Raw genomic sequence first — 10,349 nt, forward strand, 5'->3', positions numbered from 1 at the left:
GAGCTGAGCAAGTATAATAGAAAAAAAACCTGCAAGACTGTCATCATTATGCAAAATGTAAAAAGTACAGGTACTGTCAGTACGAGAGTCTTCAGCTAAATCAAGCAACAATCAGTTCAGCAGTTCCACACACTAATTCTGTCTGAAAACGTTAGCTCTGGTTCATGTTCAGGTTTATTAATCATTTCGCTTGACATGCATACAGGGGGAAAAAATGACGTCCCTCATGGACATCAGTGCAGCATAGAACAGATACACCATACAACACCATACACATATACTTAAGGGTAAGAGTGAGCTCTGCTACATCAGCAGTAACAACTTGGATGTAGTGTAGTTTCTCCTCTTATAGCAAATTTGACATGGTGGTGGAAGAAATCTGCTGGCGTGCTATCCAACTAGCTATAGCTACTCAATTACATTGCAGAAATACACTAGAGGAATAGAATGAGAGGCTGCACACTGATCTGTGAGAGGTGTAAACTGAACAGTGTGCAGAGTTTAAAGAGACCATTAAATTCACATGTAAAGATGTAACGTGCATGAGCCAATGTTTTTGATATTTTCACAAACTTACCCTGTTCAACAAAAAAGTCGATTTCCATCATATTGCCTGCTTTTTATTAGTTTTTGTTGCTTTTGGTTTTGTACTGTTTTCTTTATCAAAGGTAATAATGTACTTTTTTTACATTCTCTGGTAGGACAGGACAACCCATATGAGTCATAGTTGAGCTCTGATAAATAATTCTGTTGAAAATGCAGAATTTTAGATATTTTAACAAGCGCTTCTTTTGTTCTGTATGTATGTATGAGCCGTCAGTTCAGCTCATACAGTTCAATAGAAGTCAGAATACTGCAGATGACAACTTCCTCCAAAAGTACATTGCCTTGTGGCTCGGGGGCTTGTATTTCATGCTCAGTGCATGATTCAGATGGTTTACTTTTCCTCTGTCTGTCTCACTGTCCTTCATTTAGCCCCTTAGCCCTCAATGTGCCTGTGACCAAGACTCAGCAGGGCTCTCACATACAAAGAGCTGCCTCTGCATGCTTGTCAGAGATATTTAACCTAGCTCATTATTTGTCAAAAACAATGACAATTAACGGTTAATGATAATAAGTGAGCACAGTCAGAGCTATGAATAGTTCCTTTTAATCAACATGAATATGGAGCTCTCCCACCCGCTCTCATCATGCTTCCTCTCATCACACTATGTGACAGATCAATATAAGCTGTGCCTGACTTCACACTGTGTGTGTGTGTGTGTGTGTGTGTGTGTGTGTGTGTGTGTTTGTCAGGGTAAGACCTGTTTGAACAAAGATCCTTGGTGTAGTAAGTTCACCTGGCTAGAGCAATAAACCACTGATGAACTGAGCTCTAACGGCTGTGTGGAGCAGCGAGGTGAGAGAAGTAATCACTAACCAGAGACACAGTGTATTCCTCTTAATAGCTTCAATTATAGTCAGCCTTTCTATAAAAACAGTTTCCACAAGTTGGAATTCCCCAGTTCACCATTTGTCCTCAATGGGAAAATCTATTTTGTCTAATCAAAATGCCTCTGTTGGACAGAAACATCAATAACAATGAACTGGACTTTTGAGTGTTTGTCAGCCTATGTGTTACAGTTTTGAGTTTGCAAAGTGATTTTCATAAATAATTCCAAATCTACCTTTGTCAACCTGTATAATAAAACTTCACGAGAAATTCAAGTTTGGCATGTGTTGGAAAAAAAGAGACGATGTGAGTAAGTGTGATATCAGTGGTGAGGTTTCACAAAGACACTGAAGAGGCTGACATGTAGTGGTGAGCATATTGGTTTTGCTGCTCTAGCTCAATTCAGTTATTTTAGCTATTTTATTCACCACATATTCTAGTTTTGCTCAAGCCCTCATAACTCTCTTTCCTTAAGCCACTTTAATCCACAGCTGTTTTTGATCTATTAATTACTTTAGCTTGGCAGTTAGCGATAGCTCCTCTCTTCCACGTTCACTCTCCTGCTCTCTCTTGCTTGATGTGCCTTATGTTAGGTTACACCTCTTTCTCCTTTAGTAATAGCGCATAGGCTAATAAATGTAGTTTATTTGTAGACAAGGCGGCGATGCTTGGTGGATTGGAAGTCTGGCTCCGCACCATGGAAACCACCGTTAGCTACTATAGTTATCCAGTCCCCAGTTGTTGGTGCGGGCTGATCCATCAAGTTCCCTCTGTAGCTCCTACTCTCCCCAGAGGCTCACAAGCAAACAGGAAGCCAGGGTGGCTGGGTGACTATGTGACAAGAAGAAGAAGAAGAATAGCCCTAACCAAAAGCTCATTTCACCACCAACCATTTCAGCTTTCTAACAGGTTCTCCCCGCTCAGCGAGAGAAACAAACTCTGGTAACTAGCAGCTCTATTTTTCAGAAACGGGAAGTACAAACAGTAAGATTCACGTTGGCAGTAATGACACTCCTACCTAATCTGACCAGTGATGACATGTACAGCCACATATCATCGTCCAACTGCTGGCTGTCCAGGTGGCATCCAGAAAACGATGTGGGCTTTGTTGATCATTAGCAGACTTTCTGGGGGTAAACCTTACTTCATTAGGAGAGACGGCATACATCCCACCCTGGATGAAGCTGCTCTCATATCTAGAAATCTGGCCAGGTTAGGGTTAGGTTCTCTTTTCCTTTAAATTAAGCTGTGGTAGCTCTTTCATGAATGTTTGATTCTTTCATGGGTAAAGTGTGGTGTAGTGAAAGCACAAGTTCACCAGGCCAGAGCAGTAAACCACTGATCTACTGAGCTCTAATGGCTGTGTGGAGTAGCGAGGTGAAAGACATAATCACTAACCAGGGACACAGTGTATGCCATGTTCAGCCTTTCTCGAAAAACAGGTTCCACAAATTGGAATTCCCTTCATCTCCAGTGGGAAAATCCATTCTGTTAATTAAAATGCCTCTGTGGGACAGCAACATCAATCACAACGTGCTGCACTTTTGACACAGAATATCCACAACAATGTATGTGGCAACATTGTAGCCTCTGTAGCTAACAACAAACTGACTCCGTGTGTGTGTTTATGTGTGTATGTATGTGTGTGTGTGTGTGTGTGTGTGTGTGTGTGTGTGTGTGTGTGTGTGTGTATGGAAAGGGGTAGAGCAAGATCAGCAAGAGATGTATGATGCTATCCTAGCATGTCTGTAATTATGGAGATTCACTTCCCTCACAGCACTGACTGCATTGTATTGTATTCTGTTCAGGCATCTGTCAGTGAAAGGCTTACGTGTCTTCTATGAAAGATTCTTCCTGTATGATCGAGTGTTGGTGCAAAAAGGCAGCTACAGGAAAAAAAACAAAGACAAGAAAAGCCTTCAACCTAAACCTTTTTTTTTCTTCAAAGAGTGACTCACAGTCTCTCCATTGTTTTGTGTAATGACAAATCCTATAGGTTTATGCAAAAATGATGATAATGTAGGAGGAACACCAACCTTGTGGTGATGTGGCACAAACTATTGTACTTGAACCTCTAAGAGAGGTTGCTTTCATTTACTGTTTAATTTTGTATCTCTAATCCATCTTAACACTATGACCCTGTTTAAATAAACTTTACAATACATCAAGTAGTCATTCTCATTGAAACATTCTCATTCAAAATGTTAACCTCACTTGGTGTGAGTGGTGTTCCTGGAAAATGAAACGTCCCCTATAGATTATTGGGGTAAATTAGGGTTTTGTTTGTTTCTGCCCATCATCTAAAAAAAAAATCCTGATACCTTTTCGTGTCAATACCAGATTCTGCCTCACCTGCTCAGGTCTCCCCACGCAGTGATTGAACTGGGTCACTAGGCTGAGAGCAGGAGCAGTGCTTTTGTCCCATCAATGCTGATGATCAACTGTTAAGTAAATTTATGTTGATGAATTAATCAGTCAAGTTCTCATCTGTCAGAATCTGTCTGCCCTCTTATCTACCAGATTTCTTTCCACTCAAAAAAGCCAGGCAGTGCTGTGTGTATTGTGCCTGTGTGTGCACGTACTGTATGTATGTATGTGCATGAGAGGAGTGGTGGTTTCATCTTGTATTAGTCCCTTAACATGGTACAATGTTAGTGACAGGTAAGCTGTCAGAAGCAGCAGAGAGAAACCGCCTGCCGGGCATCCATGTGCTAACAAGTCACATTTGGTTGTGTAACACAGTCAGCTATCTAAAGTCTAAACTGAAGTCTCTCTCCATCTCTCTCTTACAGCTTGATGCTGCCTGAGAAACGCTCACAGGCAAAATACAATAAGCAGCAGGATTCAAAAAAACTCAACTCATTCTGTAATGGTGTGTAAATGAGCTGTATAATATTACATTAGACCATTAACTGATTCGGGGCTTTACTCTAAATTGTATTAAAACATGTTTTTAAAAAAGAGCTGCCATTAGGCCTACAGTATCATGGACCTTTGTTCTGTATGTTTACAGTGTGAATTCATTCTTCATTTCTTGACAAAATAACATCATTAACAAATAACTTCAAGCTGCTTTAAACAATATTTTCATATTAGCAATAGATCAAATGACTAAGTCCATTTCCTGCTCTTGCTTCTTCTCTTCAGTGTGTCCTTAGGTTTCGTTGCGTGCTGCGCCCTATAGTGGTGAGGGCATACATTTTATACAGTGTTGACATGACCGGTTCTACTTTTACTCAAGATGAGTTCTTGCTGTGGATGTATACGTAGACTGTAACCTTGACCGCACCTAACCAATCCAACCAGCGAAGGCAACGATCATTAGCCAATCAGAGGCAGCGTAGGGCGGGTCATCTCAACTCTACGGTAGGATTAGTATGTTTAGAGCCTGCTGCTGTAGCATTGATAGCTAAGCCAAAGACGCCGCCTCCACCGAGGAGCCTGCAGCTGCTGACAGGTGTCCGGCCAGGACTGACTTGGCGGCAATTGTGAGGAGCCTCTCCAGCCACCCTACTTCAATTTTCCGGCCAGACGATTTGGCAAAGAAACTTTCAGCCTTGCATTTACACCAACTTGGTTTGCTAAATGTAAGTGGCTTCGTTACGTTGCGGAGTGTGGTCAGGTTGTGTGTTTTGCTTGCGTGAAGAGGCAGCAGAGGGAAACCTGTTGATTTGGTGCCGCTTCACCTTCCCGAGGAGCTGGACCCAGGCCGTCCTGATCTCCTGCTCAAAATGCTAGGCGATGTCACCAGACAGCCTCCTGTCACAGTTCAAGATGAAGCAACATGTCTATCTAAGCTCCATCCACAAACAAGAGCTCTGATTACAGAAGCTGAAAAACTCATAGTTATTTCTGGGCCTTGCCCGTGTCTGTAGCCTAATCCGGCTACAGCAACACCATGAACCGGAAGACAAAATCACCTCTCCCTGATGCATGTTCACACTGACATTTTGACCTGATTGGACATCCATGCCCTTAAGAGAGACTTCATTTCCACAACACCTTGAGGCACATTTGGATTATTATAACTACTGGGGCACTACTGGAGCTAGAGGTGCTACTGAAGCACCTGGCCTGCAGCTGAAAGGTAAGTTATTTGGTTAAAGCTGCCGCCGAGCAGTTTAATATTCAGTTGTCAATTACTTTTAACATCACACTGGTATACCTTTGTAGAAAAAAATGTGCATATTTGGGTATGTCCTTGTTTGCTGTGCGCAATGGGCTTTTGGACTTGTGTATTGCAATGTTATGGCATTGTTGTGATCTATTGTGCATTTGCATTACTGAGTCTGTTTTATAGACCTGGCTGCTGCTGTTGTTACTCCCGCTGCTTTTTTTCGGTCTGTGTTGCAGTAGCATTGTTGAAGGCCGATGTTGTATTTGTATGGGTTGTATTGTGTGGATTGGGGTAAAATTCCCCACTACAGCACCCTCAAAAAAATTATGTCTTCTCTGTACTGTAGGAAGAAACTTTAGTCTCATACACATTTTTATGATTCTTGTAGAAAGATATTGCCCTTATTAAAAGAAAGGTGGCATTAGGAGGACACCAGTGGCCCGTTTTCAAGTAAAAGTCTATGTTAAACTGTGATTGACACAGCTTAGTAGAAATTTTAACTGCAGACTGCCTCATGATTTCTCAGCCTGTCTTAGTCCTAGTCTTTAATTGGTTTTCATTGTATTTATAAACAACTGAAAAGGCCTGAAATACTGGGACACCCCCTAGAGTCAAAATATGACCTTGAAACACTGAAAACAATGAAGAAAATGTACGATTAGTTTCGCTGTCTGTAACAATTCATTAATATGTATTTTTTAATAGATTCAAAGATGAACTGGCCTTTTTCGATGTCCTTTGCTAACACCCCAGTGTACTGCACTTGGAGGTAGAACAAGTTTAGTTTGGCTTTCTTTTGGCCTGAAGTCCAATGCTGACTGCAAAACTTTTGCCGCAAGTTTCTTAGATCTGAGACAGAAATCCTGAAGTTAGCATTAAATCCTCATGTGTGCTTGTATTCTTGTCAGTTTGAGGTGGGTGGAAAAGCTGCCTGCCTGGTCTTTTTTGTCTCAAACTTGCACAGTTTAGCTGTCACAGTTTTACTTCGATGTTTGGTGCAGGTGTTTGTTGGGTGCTGTTTTAAAGACTTGTTTTCTGGAGTTTTATTAACTCTGTCATAACATTTTTTTCAAAACATCATTTCAAGCATCAGTGATTTTTTTTTTTTTTTCAGAAATTCACAGAAAGTTTTATATCATTATTATCCGCCTACAGTTGGCTATACTCTCATTGAAATACATAGAATAACATAAAAAGAAAAAAGACATAGAAGACATAAAAAAAGAATAAGAATAATAATAAAGAAGGAATTACACTGATTGTACTGATCGAATGAATCATGCTGATTCATATGCTAATTATATCTGTCTTGAGTGAGTACTAATACAAAACACGTTTAAACAGAACAAACATTTCCATCTCTAAGCGTTGAAAACAGTCCATGATGACTAGAGCTGCAACAATTTATTGCTTAGTCGGTTGCTCGTCCTAACTTCTCAAATGACTCTGATCATCTGCAGTAGTTAATGAAATTAATTTAGATTTTAGAAGGTTGCTGACATTATAAACAAGTCAAGACGTCACTTTGAAGACATCACTTTGGGCTCTGAAACATACCTCTTAACACAGAGGCAATGTTTCTGCCTTAAAGTCGGCCATTGTTCTGTATCCAAATATCTGTCCAGGTCCGTGCGGCTCTGAGGAGATGGACCTTCTGAGGTCACTTGTTGACGAGCAGCTGCCACATCTCCTCACTCCCAATTCTTTCAAACATTCAACAGGACATTTTAATTTTATGACATGTTGAAAGCATATCAAGAATTACATCATGTGAATGTCCTTTGTTAAGATATTCCCTTATGATTTCAATCTCCTCTTCCCTCCTTTCAAACTCAGTGTAAAATTTGAGCAAGGACGCTGTTGCGTGTAATACACAATAGAAACGGGAAATTACATTGAGCTTTTGTCGGGGACTTGGCCTCTGTCCATTTACAAAAAAGAAATGCTGTCCTACCTTACCTTTGTTGTGTTTTGACCTTCAGGGCCAATGTACTTTTCTGTATTATACCACACAAGGATCTTTCCCTAGCCGAGAGCTTTCTAAACATAATGAACGGACATTGTACTGAGGGACTGGATATTTTGGAAGAAAACAAATACACTGTCTGTGAACATTTTACTGACATGTTCTGCATCAATGTATTTGCATCTTGCCAAATACCTAAATTAACAACATATTGTCATTAAATTAATTAGAAATGTAATCTGGTCACAGTTACCTTTCCTACAGATCTTGATTGCTTCAAGGTTTAGTTGTAAGACACATCATTGTTAGTAGAATAAAGGTGAGACAGTTTGCATTGTTTTTTCATGCCCTCACATACATTTTTAAATTGGAAAGAAATGTAAAGATTTTATTTATTTTGGGACTGGATGTAAAATACTAATACATAACTTGGATTTTTGTAGCTGCTATTAATAATCTGTGATTACTGGAAAAACAAAGGAAATAAATGACAAAACTGTGAGGGCATATTTCCAAAAGCTTGATTTTCCATCTGCACCACATGTACTTTCGAAGCCCTGTGGGAGCTTTGAAATAAATGTAAAATGTAGGCCTAGGCTGTTTGGTAAAGAGGTCAACAACGTGGGTAAGCGTCTGTTAAAAAGCATTTCTGATGAAGTGCTTTGATGAACAGTATGAAGCGCACAGTTGAGAATCAGCCAGAGGGATATTAGCATCACTGTCTGTGGGTTCTGAGGCACAGGGAGAGCTCTGCGTATTATATTCTATTCCTAGGGTTTTCACAGTGTAAACACTTCATTACTGAAACGTGAAGATGGGAGTTTTAAGGACTGTTAAGTTGATCAAATTATTGGTGACTTTGACCTCTTCAGAGTTTGTTCCTCTTCGTGTGTTAAAGCCAATAGTTTCCCCCCTAGACTTGAGAGAAGTGGAGGTGTGATTGGACTTGGACAGAAATGTTCATCCATGTTCTCTCCTTTTTACTATCCACACGGAAATAATTAAAACATATCAATCTGTTAGCCTACTTTTCTGTAAGAAAGAAAACAAAGGATATACAGTGTATGAGTTATTGGGGAATGCTTGCCTACAAATATTTCGTCCTTGATCCTGAATGATTTACGTGACACTTGGCATACTAAAGTGCTTGAAAATGATTCTTGATAAATACAGTATTCTTATCAAGGTTTGGCACATGTAACTGTGAAGCCTGGAGAAGTAACACATTGTAGAAATGTTTATCTTGATGTTTTATTTTGGAAGGAGTCAGCACGAACTGATCAGATTGTTTCTCAGCCTCATGTCTACATAGCAAAGAGATAAGCTGGTTGTTACTTAAAATGCAGAAGTGTGCCAGCCAGAAAGTGACTGCAGCCTGATCAGTTTATGCATGCATGAGCGGCTGGTGCACGGAGGTTTGAGAAGATGCAAAGTGGGCCATATGGGACCTTTTTGTAAGTAGAGAGGCTAAGGAGCACTGGTCTTATCTTAGTGATGAATACTAATGAGAACCCAGTGCTGACTGCATGCACTTCTGTGCTTAATACTCTGACATGTGCTTTCACAAATAACAGACTTTGCTCTGCCACTGGTTAACACTTAACAGAAGAAATCAGAAAGATGAGAGGTAATCTTTTTCTGCATTGAAATGGAGTTTGATCAGTTTCCTTTCGGCTTTGGCATGTTTCCCCAAAGTCCTGCTTCATTTTACTGGTGCAGTGTTCCTTCATAGCTTAGTTGCCATGTCTTATTATGCCTATCTTTTTGGCTTATGTATGAAGATGCAGATTATGAACTTTCACAGGACATAATTGCTAAAAACAGAAAACAGGCTCCACAGTTTGTGCATGATCCCTTTTCTTTGTTTTTTCTTTTTGGAAAAGTTTGGACTGTAGTGTTAAATATATTTGGAAAGCAACAGATGTGTTTGTGTCATTTTATTAACAATATGTTAGAAATGCACTGCATTATATCAAAGTCATTATGCTGTGCGGAAGCCTTTCATGAATCATTGGATTCTTAAAAGGATTGAAAGAAAAATAACAAAACTGCACTTTTGAACAGAAAGGAGACAAATAAACTAACTTGCTTAAAAGCAAAGTTCTTTTCATACACACTAAATGAATGTGAGATTATCCTTTGGCCTGTGCTTACAAAATGGTTACAATTCTGATCCATAGATATCGGTGATCTATAAACTCTTATAATCCAGTTAAGTAACACTTAGCCCTGAAAATGTTGCAGCAGACAAATAAGAAGGACAAAATACAACAAAATGTTGTATTGAATCACACCAGACAGACATAAATCCCATTCTGCTTTGCCTGTTTCAAATGCTTCACCACACTATGCTTTCCATCAGGTTTGATGGCAGGGCATGATGTTGTCCCTAACGACAAGCTGCCCCACAGGGCCTCTTTACACCTCACCTCAAAGATTACAGATCCTTACTGATATTCTGAAAAACCCCCATGGGCTGAGCAGTGGGTGTCTCTCTGCACACAGAAGAGGATGCTCAATATCTGAAGATGCTAAAGTCCTGATGTGTGAGTACACACACACACACACACACACACACACACACACACACGCACACACGCACACACAGTGTGTGTGTTATCACACAGACCAGCACACACCTCGTCCACCTTAATCCTGACTACTGCTCTCTCCTTCACTCTGCCCCCACCTCGTCCTCTCGTTTCTCCCTCTGCCTTGCCTGATCTCGTAATCACTTCTTTCTGTCTTCTTCTCTCTCATCTGCTCATTGAGGCTCCATTCATCTTACGCATAATACCCTGAACACATACCAAAGATTTGGTAGGGGGGTAGGG

Source organism: Seriola lalandi, unplaced genomic scaffold, assembly GCF_002814215.2.
Source record: "Seriola lalandi dorsalis isolate HSWRI2012SDOR001 ecotype SW California unplaced genomic scaffold, Sedor1 jcf7180002054487, whole genome shotgun sequence".
NCBI lineage: Eukaryota > Metazoa > Chordata > Actinopteri > Carangiformes > Carangidae > Seriola > Seriola lalandi.